This window comes from Pseudopodoces humilis, chromosome 8, assembly GCF_049639895.1.
Source record: "Pseudopodoces humilis isolate 2021_Gansu_Grassland_sample_001 chromosome 8, ASM4963989v1, whole genome shotgun sequence".
NCBI classification, from domain to species: domain Eukaryota; kingdom Metazoa; phylum Chordata; class Aves; order Passeriformes; family Paridae; genus Pseudopodoces; species Pseudopodoces humilis.
In genome coordinates this window covers 21881726-21898089 of record NC_142207.1, presented here as the reverse complement: position 1 = coordinate 21898089, position 16364 = coordinate 21881726, and positions in this window count along the sequence as shown.

Here is a 16364-nt window from a genome sequence, read left to right as displayed (position 1 = left end):
GTGTGAAACAATCATTTCTAGACAGGCTTAAATCAATTCTCATGGCTTTGCCCATGCACTTCTCATCCAAAGTGGGGAATTTTCTAGTTCCAGCTAAAATTTAGCTGGAATATCTGAAATTCAAAAATGTCTTTAGAAAACAAAGAAAACCTGTTAAACTGGAGTTGGTGGGCCTCAGCCTGCTAACCTTTGGCATCTTGACTGAGTGTCTTTGCTGCTTAACATGAATCAGAAAGCACAGATAGCTGGAACAGGTCTTGGGAAAGACATCAAACAAGTACCAGAAAGGATTAATGAATACAAGGTTTCTCCTTCCTTTTTATGTTTTGGTTAATCTTCCACATTTACAGCTCTACTAATTTCCTTGATTTTAGGAATGAACGGTATTTTATGGAGATTCTAAATGTTGCTGCAGGAAAGGTGTTGGGTCCCAAAACCTGCTGTGTGCAGTTTGTGTCATAGCCTGACATCAATTAAGACATAAAGAACAAAAGAGATCTTGCTACTACTGAAAAAGGGAACATATTGAAGCCAATCCCCATCCCCAAGAACATGTGTTTCTCTACTAGACAGATGAGATTGGAGTTCATCAGGGAGTTGCTTTCCTTCTTGCAAGTATTATTCCCAACCTTGTTTGTGAGTTTAGCCATAGAATAAGTAAAACATGAACAGCAGCATTGTGAGTAATCATCTGAGGTGTGTCCATCCCAAAGGAAAAAGCCCCGCAGCTGTGGCAGGGATGATCTCTGCTACCTACACAGTCAGTAGGATCTACTGGTGGCAGCAGTCTGTGTGGTGGAGAGTCTCTGTTAGAGCTGCACACCTCTTTTATGTGGGTGACCATCAGATGATCACACCAGTCCTTTCTGGACTGCTGAACTGAATTTGAACAGGCAAATGAGATTTCAGTTGTAGTAATTGTCCTAGGCACAGTTGTTCTGAATAAAACCACAGATGTTGAAGTCTCCCTCTGTTTTTCTGCTGGTAGCAGAATACAGCTCGCTGCAGCTGATTTTCTGGTGCTTTCAAGCTGGTTTTGAGTGCCATATAAAAATAATTTGTTTGCTTAACCCCAAGTAAGCACACAAGAAGGAAGTCTTTTGCACAAATGGCAAAGATCCTAAATACAGTCCCTTTAATGTAGTGGAATGGAGTTGTAAAAGTCCCACTTCTGCAGCAAAAGGATTCCTTTGATGTAGAGAATGTGGAGTACACTTTGTAGAGACCTTGCAAATTCCAGTGCACGGTATGTGTGCTGACAAGCAGGGGTTCTAGATGGAGGTGCTGTGGAATGAGTCCAAGCAGTGTCCTGGCCCCTTCAGTGACTCAGGGCAGTGGGGGCTTGAGCAGCTCAAACAGTCCTCCACATGACTTCAGTGGCTCAGCAGACTTATCAGAGGCTTCAAAATAACTCAAACTGTGGGCACCAGGGAAATTTCCCAAGCTACTTTACACCCAGATTTCCAATACCTTCCCATTAATTTCATATATATTACTTAAGGATGGCAAAGATAGTCACATCACCTGTATTCCTGAAGCAATTGCAGTTCATTCATATAGAAACCCATACAGGATCAAGGAGACTTCAAATGAGCTGTGTTGCCTGTTTTTTTCTATTTTATTCAATTTGTATCCCAGCTATTCTGGGATATTTACAATTGTTTTGTTCTTGGTTCCCATCTACTAACTCCATGTTTCAAGTTAGTGGAAAGGAATTCTGTGAGTTGTTTGGAATAAAAGCTTTTTTTCCAAAATTTAGAGCATGATAATATTCTTTTCTAAATGCACAGGTAAAATGTAGTGTTTGGGAATGCAGCAGTCCAACCTCCCTTATCCTTGGAACCATCTACACAAATCTTCACTGAGTGATGACCACAAAGGGGGGATGAGGAACTCGTGAAGAGGTTCACAAGTGGCACGGGACAAGAGGTCCTGGACGTTCTATCAACCCACTCAACAGGGCTCAGATAGGCAGGGCTATTCCCTCTCTCCCTCCCATTACAGAGGGTTGAGGTTAATCAATAACTGATGAGTTCTGGTTGCGTGGTGTAACCCCAAGATCAGAACAGCACTCAGACCAAAGGAGACAGGCCTCCTTGGAGAGCTGAGGCCATGTGTGAGACAGCAGAGGAGTACTAGGGTTTAAACATGAATCGTTACTGTGTTAAAGTCTGATGAGATGCATGCTTGTGGCTCAGCTCTGACCCTACCCCCACTCACATGAAATTTTTGAGAGCTTTTCCTTACATTAGCAAACATGTCCAAATTCTAAGTTGCCTGCCAGCCAGAACTGGCCTTTGCTTCTACAAAGAGGCAGCTGCTAAAACATGTGTTTTCCACTCGCACAAGGACTCCAGCATCAAACACGATGGACATTTTTTTCTGTCTGTCTTCTGCTTTTCCAGCAGTAGAATATTTCACAGGAGTAACTTGGTCTGTGTGAATTTGCATGATAATATATTCCCTGAACTGTTTGGCCCTGAACCGTATAAAGGGTAGAGAGAGGGTCCCTGAAATAGGGGGCATCATTTTATATGGAATAATGATAAACAGACATTTAATGTCATAGAGAAAACTACATAAAAATTAATTCCCATTCCTGCTGCACAGTAATGGCCTTGTTTCCAGAATCAGAAAGACAGCAGAGTAAGTAACACAAAGCATCAGACCCATTTTTATGAAATAGGCTGGTTTGTGTCAATGGTAGAAAGGACAAGAGAGAAAATGCCTCCATCGCGCTGTGCTTTCTGGTATATTTAGTGTATATTCAAGTGCTTCCTGGTATATTTAGAAACAACCGAATGATGGAAAATACAGTTTGTAGTTAAGGTCTCTTATTAACACTTTGACTGAGTGCAGAGTAAGGAAATACACAATATTCTGCAATGAATAAATGAATATTTAACAAATCTAAATGAAGATAAATTGAGAAAATCCTGTCATAAAGACAAACAAATACATCTTTATTGGATAGACAGCAGCTCCACATTGTACATGACAAGGTTTGCTTTCTGTAACAGGGTGAGGAGGTATTGCTAATAGTGTGGAATACAGTTAAATTGAGAAAATATATTTTTAAATTTCCATAATGGAGGAAGGCAGCATGTCTGAGGTTACTCACATTTTAGATTATTATTACTGAAGACATTTTTTACATCATTAGTTTTTAATATAGGTTCTGTTTGCTTCCATGTTACAACTTAACTCTGGTTTGAAGATTGAAGATACAACACATGGGTGCCTGGAATGTAGGTTCTGTTAGAGCAAAGCAGGTTTTTTTACTGAATTTTACACACATATATTTAGAAGAGTAACAGTTTCCTACATTTTTCATTAAACGGCCCATCTGTTCCAGTATTTTTCCATTTTTCAAAAAAAAAAAAAAAAACGAAAAAGCAGCATAGCAAAGTCAACATGCTAATTTTTGTAAAATATCTATTTGGGCAAAGAAATTTTCTCTCTATTGCCATTTGTCAAAAGAAGATAAATATTTTTGGAAGTTTGCAATGAAGGTGTAATGGAATTCATTTCTTACCATTCCCCTTCAGAGGCCCGTATGGATTCCCGCTCGTTCCCAGTGGAAAGTGTGTACCACTGCAGAGGTGCTGTTTCACAAAGCTGCTGGTGTGCTGGCTGCTCCATAAAGTCACATTTAAGAACATTGCTTCAGGTGTTAAACCTGTGTATTTTTGCATGCACAAATCAGTGCAAGTATCTATTTTAATATCATAATAGGATTCGATGGCTAAAGCGACTGTAATGATTTTTCTTCCTCCTCCTATATTTAATATGTATTCGTCAGAGATCAATAATCTGAAGTGTTTCATGTAAGATTCTACTATGTATGTAAGCCTCTGGAATTCTTAGAAAGTTATTCAAGTGGTTTCAGCAGGGTTACTCAGAGAAGTCAATTCTTTATGTGAAAAAAAAGCTTCATTTGCAGCTCACTTGCTCCACTTATATTCCAGGGATGCCAAACACTTGGAAGTAATGTATTTCATTGGCATTGTAGTGATGCAGTATAAAAAACACTGGCATAGGTGTAAACAGCAATATCTAACACGGGTAGGAAAATACTAGTTTTACTTTGAGACAAGTTGAGGTTAAATCTGGGAATCTACCATATGCCTAGGTATTCTTACAGAGGGTAGAATACCATCAAAACTCAGCTGGTGTGGACCCACTGTGAGGTGTTTGCAGTGGCTTCTCTAGATAACTGGAGCCACTTAGTCTGCTGTTTGGTATTCCCAAATTTGAGAGAAACATCATCACTACAGATGGCACATGCAGCTGAAGAAAACCCTATTCCACAAGTGGTGTGGAACTGAAAGCATTCTATCAATATCCGCTATCAACAGCAATATTTTTTTTCTTCACACTGTTCTTTAAGGATGACAATGAATTAAAAGAGAAAAATATAGGAATTTACACCCACTGAACTCAATGATTATGAGAACCAAGTAAAAATAGTGATGCTTATTGTTCATATAAGCCAAATGGTCTTGGTATTAAAACTTTGCCATTATGCAATAAACACATTATGCAAGAATTTAGTAACTAAACCCAAGAAATTAAACTTAATTTTTAGAAGTTATAGTCTGTCATGAAGAGGGAAACTATGAGTCCATGAAACACATCTGCAGTCATTATGGCTCTTTTTTATTGTGTTGCTGGAGTTTTTACTGCAGTAATGGTAAATTTCTAAATACATTGTACTAATTTCCATATTTATTTTTGACTTAGTTCTCATTGCAAGTGTGTAATGTATGATTTCATTAGTCTTCACTGATTCATAGGAAATGTGATATGGACTGTGTCTTTTTATTAATGAAAGGAAAAATAAGAGTGACGATATAGTTTGTGATGAGGTTTAGAAATACGTTTACTTCATCTTACGGTGATTGTGAAGAAAACTATTACAAGATTGGCAAGTCTAAGCTGAGTTGTGTATTGTTTGTAATACAAACCATGCTTAATGAAAATAATTATGTGAACAAAAGCTGTATTTTTGAGACTCAGTCTTCCTCTCTATCCTTATGAGCAGGGCTTCTTGTCATAAACTAATGAATTAACTTAGATATTAAAAGAAAGGTGTTACCACTATAATAAAGAAATGGATATATTATTCAGAGAGGAAGAGCAGGGGAAGAACAGGTATTTAATTCTTTTTGCTTTTTCTGATATTATGTGGGTTAAAAGTTAAATTTAGTTACTGTATTTTCCCAAAGTGTTTCACAAATTGAAAGAAAAAGATCCCTGCTTGCTCCAGTGACCTTTAATAGTCCAAACCAGCTGTCTGATATGCTGTAGGAATTTGATACAAGTATTTTGGACACCAGACATGCATCTTGGGGATAAAGTTTGTAGTGGGAGAACTGTATAAATTGGCAAAGAGTCAAGGCTAAACTTTATTAGAAATTATAAGATATATTAATTTTCATAGTTTGTAGTTTATGACAACTGCTTAAAGGAAAACACATATGAACTTGTCAAGAAATAGGAATGGTAAATCCAACAAAACCAGTTTCAGTTTTCAGTATCATGGTAAAATGTATTCAAAGCAAAACTGTCATAGTAAGGAAAAAAAGGCACAAGCCATAGGAGAAGTAAATAAAAATGCTTTCTTCTTTTTTCTATTCCTATTTGTTCACATCTTTACATAGTACAGACAAATACAGCCTTTAATATAACAGTCTTTTCACATTAAGGTTCTGAACAGGGAATTATCCTCCCACTCTAGCTTCTAATTTCCTCTTCCTGTCCCATATATAAAACAGCTGGGTGCGGTTGTCTGATGAGACCAGCTGCCTTGGTCTCCAAAGCTATTTTACCCCTTCCTGTCTGGTGCTTGAGCTCTGCTCAGTTTAGGGGAAGAGGAGAGTGGTGAGTAATTCTGGTCTGGTTTTCCATGTTTGTTTTAATCTCTGTGTTTCTAAACCCTGAGAAATCAAATTAGTACTGTGTTTGTTCCATTACAAAATTCAAAAAGAAAATGCAGTCAGGAAGGACTAGCACCCCAAAAAGTGCTTAAAGAGAAGGTCCAGAGCTAAACCTAGAAGAAGGATTTCTGTGCTTTGCTTTTGAATGAGGCAAAGCTACTTCAGTTAGATGAAGAAAGAAGGATTTTCAGTCAAGCTATGAAAGGATGAGAACTATGGGGAGTTGCAGCTGAGAAAATTAGACTTGGTCTGAATGCAAAGACTAGAGAGCTCAAGACAATGAGAATCTTCCCAAATTTATAACACAAGTAGGCTAGTAATCATGTGGTGTAGTTCATTGTGGCCAAGATCAAGAGATGGGTGGGAGGTGCTTAAAATGGAGGAAGAATATCCTGAAGTTGTGCTGGCCTTTAGCTGTTAGTTGCTTATCCATTAGGTTTCAGTGATGTTGACAGATTGCTGCTGTGAACCCGGAGAGTCAACAAAAAAGTCTCTAATCTTGAAATTAGGCCAAAATCATCTAAAAGATAACATTTTGTGTGGTACAAAACAGAAGTCCCACAGGAACTGGAGGAAAGAAGGGTAGACTCCTCCTAAAGGATCAGTAGAAGAAAAAAGGCAGTTGGGATATGATATTGTCATTGAAATTCAGAGGGTGTAAGGATGTAAATATTTATTTGAACATATGCACTGGAGAGTGTTAAAAATAATGATACATGGAGGGAATGAAAATTGAACAAATGATTATAAGATTTGTCTAGGAACCAATCTCTCAAAACTCCAATGACAGCATATTTATTGAAATGTGAGGAGAAAAGTCATACTAAAGAGGATCTTGGCTGGAAGTGGTGTGAAAAATAAAGAAAACAGCTATGTAATGGTATTGGCATCACAGAATGAGCCAAGAGATTAAGGAAGTTAATTGTTGCTGTGTTTTTGTGCAGTTGGATTTTGTGTATGTGTGTCAGGAGGAAGAATTTGTTCTATATTTCCATTTTAAAAGAAAATAGTAAATAAGAATGCAGCACAGCCTGAGGGGGAGGTTCAGGAGGTGGTCAGGGACTGACTGGAGGAAAAAAGATGAGAAATTTGCACACCTGCAGTAGAGATCATATGGAAGAGACTTGTGGGTAAATCACTGATGGCAAAGGTAAACTGATGAGAGATCAAGCCATGCTCTGTTAAGCTGCTTTTGAGAGATTGCTGCAGCCCTGTGCAGTGAAAAGGAAAGCAGAGGAAGGCAAAGAAGACTGGTATCACTAAAAACTGCAGTCCAGAGGCTTCTCTGAGCTGGGAGAGGTGTTCTGCTGGGGTGACACCAAAAAAGGGAAGAATTGGTTTCTGATTGGTTTCTGATGGGGAAAGTCATTCCAGATTTTTGCCAGATACATTCTTGAGCCCAAAAGCAGGGGTGGAGGAAGCAGATGTTTGAGGGACTTGGCAAAGTGGACAAAAATGTTGAGGCACAGAAGATCTAGGGGAGGGGGAAGGAGCATGCAGCAATGGAGGGAGGTGCTTGAGAGCAGATGTAAAGTTTCTGCCCTTTACTAATACTAGGCAGGTCCTGCCCTTGAGAAATGTGAATGAGTAAATAGTGAGAATGCATCCAAATAGAATGTAACCTAGCAGCATCTGCCTGGAAAAATAATTGGAATCAGAAGGGTAATTTTATAACTGTCAGTGTAACTCTTCACATCAGCAGGAGGAGCCACATTAGGGTGCGTGGGGAGAGATGAAATCTTGAGAACATTCATTCCTATGCTTCCCAACAGACTCCCATTGCTTGAGGTTGAAAAGGGGGCAGAGACAGGAGTAGGAAGCTGTGGTAACTGCAGATAAGGCAGAAGGTGGAACAGAATGGTCTCTTAAAATTGTGGGTTTTTTTAAAAAAGCATCTGGTTTTCCTAGGTAAAAGTAGTCTGTTTTTATTGCGTCTAGTAGAACATCCAACAGAGACAGAGTATCCTAGATATAAGAAAAGCTAAATTAACAGGGTTGCAGTTGATTTTCCTTTTTCCCCTCCAATGAGGTCCAATGACATCACGTAACTTTACTTTGCATTTTTTTTCTGTTTCACAACATGATGGTATTTCTTAGCATTGTGTTTCCCATCAAACATGGATTCCCATGTTATAACCTCTCCCTCATTTTTGTAAGAGAAACATGATTTGGAAAGAGTTTTAAGGAGGAAAGCTAATTCTGTCGAACACATCTGTAGACAGTCAGCTCTTCTTCGCCAAGAGAATTTCTTCTGTGAGTGCTGCATCTCAGAGTCAAGTGCAGTTGTAAGGCAGGATATTCTCAGGTATAAAATATGATAAGCTCTGCCACATGTGACAAAAGCCACATGACCCAAAAACTATTCACGTAAGCCCATGCAAGCAGCAGAAGGAAAATGGCTTAAAAACCAACATAATTGAACATGAAAACACCATCAGGAAGCATGACAACTAGTCCACTGTCATTTCATGCAACACAGAAGTGGCACCTTATTCCTTAGGTTGCTGGATATTAATCAAACATTGAGCCACCCTTGAAAGGATACTGCCATCGAAGGGAGAGAAACCTTTTGTATATTCACTTAGTATTCTTTAAGAACTGCAGCCCAAAGTAACGAATGGCATCTTAGACCATTTTTCACATGGGGCGCCGATGTGTCACACAAGATTTCTTATTCCATACCATACTGTCCTGCCATGTTACCCTGCTTGTTTTTCAGTATCAGGATATCCTTTATTACATGGCTTTTGGTTTGTTTTTTTTTTAAGATTACTTGTGGGTAAAAGAATGTCTTTGCTGAGCTCCACTGCTGTTAGAATTTTGTATTACGGAAGCAGCTCTTACAGCTATGTACATATTTTAAATTCTCTTTCCTCTCCTTTTCACTTTGCCCTGTGGTTTTCCTAGAAATATGACAATTCCTGACAAGTCATAGTGAAGCTGGGAAAAAAAATCCTGGTTTCCCTGGTTTGAGAACCCTTGAAAGGCATTCAACCAAGTATCAAGGTCAGATAGAACAGTGTCAGTTCTATTGGCCTATTCTGGTGGCTGTGATCTGTAAAAAGCAAAGATATGGCAGATACAAAATATTTTGTTATACTAGTTCTCAAACGCTTAAGCCGTTATGAAGTATGTTTTTGCAAACTCCTTTTCCTTCCTCACCACCCTGCTCTCCAGTGTCTGTGCTGTCCTTACTCAGTCTCCATCCCTCCTATTTTAAGACAATCAGTTTGAAGGCTGGAAACTTACGTGGCTACCGATCAGTTGGATAGAGCCCCGCGTGGTCCACGAGCCGTGGTTGGCGTGTTCCTGCAGAGATCAGCCGCTCAGTGCCATTGCAGAGGATTTAGGGAGCAATTGCCGCAGGGTGCGAGCCACAGCCTTTCCTGACACTGGCAGGCACGGGAAATTGCCAAAGCCTGTGTCCTGCTTTAGCCTGGGGAATCTAAGCTGTCTTCTCCAGTCAGTTTGTATGCCAGGGAAGGATGACAGCATGGGTTCAGACTCCAAACAGCCGCGACTGCGGTACCTCCAAATTCTCCCTACGTACGTGATTTTCCCAGGGTAGGCTTTTTCACTGGGAACTCCCCCACAAGGAGATGTATGGCCTGACATTTAGCAGGGTGGCAAGCAAACCTGTGGAGTCTGCTAAAACGTTTGTGGGAGTCTGGAAGCACTTTAGAGGCTGATAGATAAGAAGTTAGAAACATCTGAAGTTTTGAGGAGGAAAACAAGATTTATGGTGACTATGAAGAGCAGGAAATCAAAACTGTTAAGAAATCTGCTTCAGGTCATCATAAAGTTTTGATCCCTAGTTTCACATTAAGGAACAGAATACTACTAGAAAATCTTGCCTGTGGTAATAAATAAAATTAAAAATTAACTACTATATAGTGCTTTTCATCTATAGATTGTGGTGATAAGAAGAACACAGTGAAAGTCTAATTTATTGCAGCTAAATAGTTGACTATTAAACTTTGTTTTTTTGTGGGACTGTAAATTCTACCTGTTGACATGAGCTCAATCTTAGCTGCTTTCTGGACTGGATTGCTTTATTGTTTAGAATTAACTCCATGCAGACGTTTTGAAGAGTTACTGTTTCTTACAAGTGTATTATGAAAAGGAGAAATCCCAAAGGAGAGAAGAAACAAATTGACAAAAGACTTTGGAACTAATTGTAGCCCTAGCTATGTTTATTGTTATACAAATCACTTAGGGCCATATTTTGTGAATCTAATTGAGGAAAACTGCCATTTTATTGGCCTGCAAAACTTGACCCTTGAATGTGTAATTTTTTAAACACGTCATTTGTCTGCAAGGGGAAACTTTTTTTAGTACACTCTGAAAATGTAAGATCATGTTGCAATGGGTACCTACTGTACATCTTTTTAATATAAGTAATAAAATTCTGAAGTGCTTGCTGAAACAAAATGCTAGTGAGTTCTGTATTATTTGAAGGCTTTGGAATTTGCCCTATGTTAACCCATAGATTAAGACCTTAACTCTGCAGAATTACTGATCCTTTTTGTTGTCCAGCTTGAGCATTCAACATGACCCCTTGGGGTGGGTTCATGCAATGAAGAGCAAATTTGGAAATTAGGTTATTTACAGTTCTCAAAAACTGGTTACCCAAATCATTGGTTAGAGTTGCAATGTATGTTTGTAAATCTATTTCCAAACATGATGCATGTGTCCAAGATACAACAAAGAATTACTGCAAGCATGAAGAAGACTCATAAGACTGGGACAATATGAAATCCAAAAGATATCCTTTGGTGTGGGTTGGTTTGCTTGAACAATTAAGAGGAATGTATGTCCCAAAACATGGCTGGAAGCTAAACTTGGAAGCAGGCCCAAACCCACATGCTTAGACGTGTCCTGGTTTCATCTGGGGTAGAGTTAATTTCTTCCTCTCTGGTGATAGAAACTGGATCATAGAATACACACTGTTGAAGCTGAATCTTTTTAAAGAATTGTGAGGAAAAAGGAGGCAGAGGGAAGTATGATTCAGTTCTATTATTTAATTGATTAGTAATTTTTTCTGCTTTCTTTTTCATATCTGCTGAGAATCTTATGAAGTTTGTCCTTTTTAATTTACATATGACATGGATACTGACTGGTGATAAGGGTTACTTATTGTGGTTGTGAACCAAAGCCCAAAGATGGTTTGGAAAGTCTGGATACAAATGTAAACCTTGAAGGCCTGAGTCATTAGTAGGTGGGCTAAAGGTGTGTTAATATACTTTGTACAAGTAGGACTTTATTTATTAGATCAAGGAATTTCCCCTGGACCTTAGTGACATCCTCCTGGCAACCAAAATGATTGGGCTGATGAAAAGGAAAAAGCACCTATTTGTTGCTGTCCTTAAGGAAGAATAAGCTGAAAGGGATGAGGGTGGCAGGGATCTCATGGGCAAAAAGATTCATGCTAGCACAGAAAGAGAAGGGCTTCAGGAGGAGATGTTGCTTTGGCAATCTCTTTATGGGAGGGGATGAAGGGAAACTTCTTAAAATAGTAAAATATGATCATCCAGGACTGGCTTTTGTTACCATCACCCACTTGAGTTCTGCTTTCAAGATTTATTATATCACTCTTAAATCTCTTGGAGTCATTACAATCTTTCCTTTCATCTAGTCTGTATATAAATAATTGATCATCATAAGGATTGAAAACTGTGGAAATGAAGACAGCTTAACACAGATATTCTTTATGACATCAATTACAGGGGGAATCATTTGATGAGAACAGAGAATATTTCAAACGGTACAATAATGCTGGCTCCTAAAATTACTTTGTATTTGAAATAAGATGTGTACACTGATTGGTTCTGTTGCCAGTTTATGGAGAAAGTATATTATGGTTCAATGAAAAAGATGGTTAATTATCTGCACACAGAGCTTGTTTCACCCCCTCCCCTACTTCTTTTACACTCGTGTAATTCTGTTGAAGTCAGCTGTGTACAAATGGTGTAATGCAGTGGTGAATCAGGCCTATATTTTGTAAGTAATTTATTGCAAGCATTTGTAGTACTGAGAGAGGAAATGTTCAGACATTGTTCAGTGCTGAGATTTAAATGCCCTGAGTGTGTTTTCTGTTGGCAGCAGTCACACGTGCTGGGCCAGGGGTGATGTAGGGTTAAACACTGAGCACTCTGACAGTAGCTGAACACACTTATTGTACTGAAACCTGGTAAGATGCTAAAATACTGTAAATAGCATCATTAAACACGATGAAAGGAAGTCAAAGTTCAAGTGAATCTTTTTTCTTTTTTTTTAAGGTATTTAATATAGTGTTGACCGGTGAATTTATGTGTTTGGCTTGACTGGAGAGAACACTTCCTCTCCCTCTTGTTTGCTGTCATTTTGTTTTGTTCCACTGTTCTTCTGTGTGTGGGCCATAGGTGGTTTGGACCAACATTGAAACTGAAAGGAAGTGTAGGAATATTCATGCTGTTCTAGGATGTGCGTAATGGTGCCTGGAGGACTTGTCCGCCTGTGCCTCTGGCTGCTTGGGAACATGTAAAGCAATACTTTGTATTATATGTATAATACTGTAGAGCAGTAAAGCAATCTTATTTAATCTGTCTGTGGGAGGAGTGTCATGTTGAAAAGCACCCACTGTACTTCAATCTGTGCAAGTGATTGATAGAAAGGGCATTGTTACAAATTCTGAAAAATTCATCTGAAATGTTTCATTTTATACAAGCCACTTCTAGAACTAGACAACATCAAACAGAAATACTTCATGTAATGATCTGATGGTGGACAGTCCCAGGAAATCGTAGGAATTGGTTGAGCTTGGATTCCTGTGCATTTGTAGATACTGAAGAAGATGGTAGTTAGCATGAGTGAGAGGCAGTATTAGCTGTGGGTGTGTCTTGTGTTTCTCAGGAACAGTTGTACTAATTTGAATTAAGACACATCTGTTCCATTACTCTCTAATGCAAATTCTTTTGCAACAGATTTGACATGGTTATATGTTGTAACTGCAAAGTTTTGGGAACTGGAATGTGGGAGATTCCAAAAGACCTTTCATTGGTGATGAGAAGTAAACATCACTTGTTGTAACAGGATTCAATTCAGCAAAATACTGAAGTGTGTGCTTTGCAATCAGGTCTCCAAACTAAAACATTTCAATACCAGTTTTTAACAGGTGCTGTGTGAATAATCCACATATGGGTTGTGATGGCTGATTTTTCTGTCCTTTGACTCTTGACAAATTCCCACAGTATGTCCAAATCATTCCATTTCTTACTGGTACTTGTTAATTTTAGGGCAGACCTGAGTATCTCACACTATTTATGCCATCCATGTGCTAGTATCAGTAGGTACAAAACATTTGCTTTGCAAGCAGACCTGTGTCGGGATATGTGAACAGCACTTGGATGCCTAGGATGTTTAAAGAGTCTGAAGGAGATGCTTGATTTTAGTGTAAAATATTTTGGATTTATATAGTGTTTCATGGTATTGTCTTAGACAAAGTACTTATTTTCTCTCTCTTCAACAAGAGAGCTGGCACCAGAACACAGAATTTCATCAAACCACTGCTTCCAGACAGTTTTGAAAGGCCATGCAAGTCCATTGCCTCTCCCAATTTAAAGTGATGCTCGTGTGGCCAGAGAAGAATGTATGGACCTCGCTAAGAGATAGGAACAATGACCCACCACTAAATGTGAGTAGGTTCAGCTCAAAAGCCTCCAGTGCTTGCTAGTTCCTTTATGAAGTGTTATTTATTCTGGATTGTTTACTAGAATTCTTCTACATCTACTTCTTTTTTTCCTATCTTAGTGGAGATCACATCTAGAAACAGCTGAAAGAGCGCAAGTATTGCTTATTGACCCTGTCAGTTATGCTTGTGTCAGATCTCATCTATAAATATCATGGGGTTGTTTTTGCAGAGGCTTTTGGGACCTTGTTACAGATAGCATTTTGGGGGAAACAAACCCCACAACCTCGTGTTAACAGTGAAGTGTGCATCTAGCCAGGCATGGCTAAAGAGCAGATGTGTTGTGAGTTAGAAGGGTCATCCAGAATTGCAGAAGATAAGGGAACTTTGTAGGACAAGGAAGTTCAGAGACAAGACTGTGACATTTTGAATATCACTTTCTTGAACATTTTTCAGCCAAGACTTGCACAAATCAGTCTAAAATAAATGTTCAGGTTTTTGTATTTAAGTAGATCTTAATTGCAATTATCTTTGATTTTCAAGGGTTTCATTTTCAAGAGTTTGATTGCTTTGAGTTAATGGGAACCACAAAATGTAATACAATATTTTGTTGATCTAGACAGTAGCTTATTTTCTGTATTTCTCCATTTGACAGCCACAGGTTTGAACAACAGATGTGCAGATGTTAGCCTGGTGTGTAGTGTGCCCAGAGGGAGCAGTGTAGGTCAGGGATGAATTTTAAAACTAATTTCTTTCTAAGGTGTGGGATATAACAGTGCCTTTAATCATTACCTTTCTGAAACTTCTAGATGGCATTTCTGAGATGCTTCTGAGAAAAAAAAAAAAGCCCTTCCATCTCCATAATATCAAAAGGAAGCTGTGCCTAAGAAGTAAATGTAAGATCTAGTCCCACTGCTGAAAGATGTAATTTTTGTCTGCTATTTTGGAAAATGTCCCAGGTTGTTTTTCATTGCAAATCATAGCAATGTTTTCCTCTGGGAAAAGAACACTTAGTTGTTGTTACAGTTAACCAAGTTCTGCAGCTCAAGCTAAAGGTGAAGAAGCTGCACTGTGGCAAATTGAATATGAATAGTGGTGGACATTCCTGTGCTAAGGGCATATACAAGAAGAAATTTGAAGATATGAAGCAGAGTTTGTCTGTATAAATTCAAGGACAGGTTGCATCTGGTGACACTAAGTGCTGAACTTTTTCAGCCATTCACTTAAGCAGCTAAATCTGACTGTAAAATGCAGCCTTTAAAATTCCTGTAGTCATTTCACACCCTGATTCTGTATGCACTTTATAAAACACAGCATTATTTTATTGACTTATGTGGTGCATGTGAGCCCAAATGAGACTGGGGCATTGCTTAGGGGCTGCTTTCTCTGCAGGAAAATGGCTTGAATGGCCCCAGATTTCCATGTGGTGTGACTGTATTGGCTGTGTAGGTTCTTTGCTAGAGCCTCTGTAATTTTGTCCCCCTCATCTGTATTAAAATAGTGGGGAGTGATCATGGATATAGCCCCGTTTAGAGGTGTTTTAGACTAAAAGTACTAATATTTTTTAAGCTCTTGGAAAGCCTAGCCAGGTATAAACCTTGACACTGTTGCAGCATTTATTGAGAGCTTCTGAAGTTGAACAGTGTAATTCTGTCAACAGCCTTTGCATTTAGAAAGTTTGACCCATCAATAAATTCTCATGAACTTTATTCAGGAAAGTATTTAGAAGTCTGATTGAACTCCCAGACCCCTTGGGCTAATAAGAATTTTCTCTTCAGCCTGCTTTTATATCCCAGATTGTCTAGATATCTACATAAAAATGTGACTAATACTCCTGTAAAGAGGAAAGCTGGAGTACCTCCATGGCAGAACTTTTGGAATATCTCTGCTTGCTTCTGTTCCTTTCCTATTAAAAACATTGGAAAAATCTGTTCTTGACTTTAAGAGTTACAAAGTTAAACTAGCACAGTATGTTTTGAAAATTCCAAACTAGTAATTTAATCTTCAGATTTAACCATAGTGGCCTTTGCAATTTTTTTTTCCAAAGCTGCACTCAAAATAAATGATGCGTTAGTCCCTAATAAATGGTCCTTAGTAAAAGCATGTATTATGCTTCCTTTGAAAAGTCATTTCTTTCTTACGATGGGTTTCTGATTCAGCTGTCTTCCAGCATGCTGTTCCAACACTTTGTCCCTTCCAGGAGTTTGTACAAACCCTGCAACTTGCTGTGTTTCTGTGCAGCAGCATATGTGCATCTGTGCGTAACAACACAAAGAGGATCACCTCATACTTTTTAGCATGGTTGTCTTTGGTTGAAAAATACTTTCTGGAGGTTCATTTCTTAGAATCAGCTTCCTGATTTCTTGTTTATTAAATCATGCCGTGTTTATTAAATAAGAAGACTCTGTCTGTCAGTCAGAGCTCTAAAGCCTTTTTGCAGACCATAAATTCACATTCTAGTTGTTATAAATAGAAAACACAATTGCAATGGTTGTGAAACTCTCTGATGATTTTTTTGTTGTAGTGCAGCAACAAATGGGAAAAAAAGATGGTTGGAATACTGTTGTCAACACCTTTTTGCACAGAATTTCCATCGAGCCAATAAGTGAGCTCCTGCTGATGATTTGTAGTATCTGTTATCACCTTTCATCAGACTCTGAGGAGAAAGGAAATACAGGATATTCCAGATGGGAGTCTGGTGCATGTGCACTGAGGAATCTGTTTGTTTCCTCTGATTGTTAGTGAAGGACAGTGGGGGT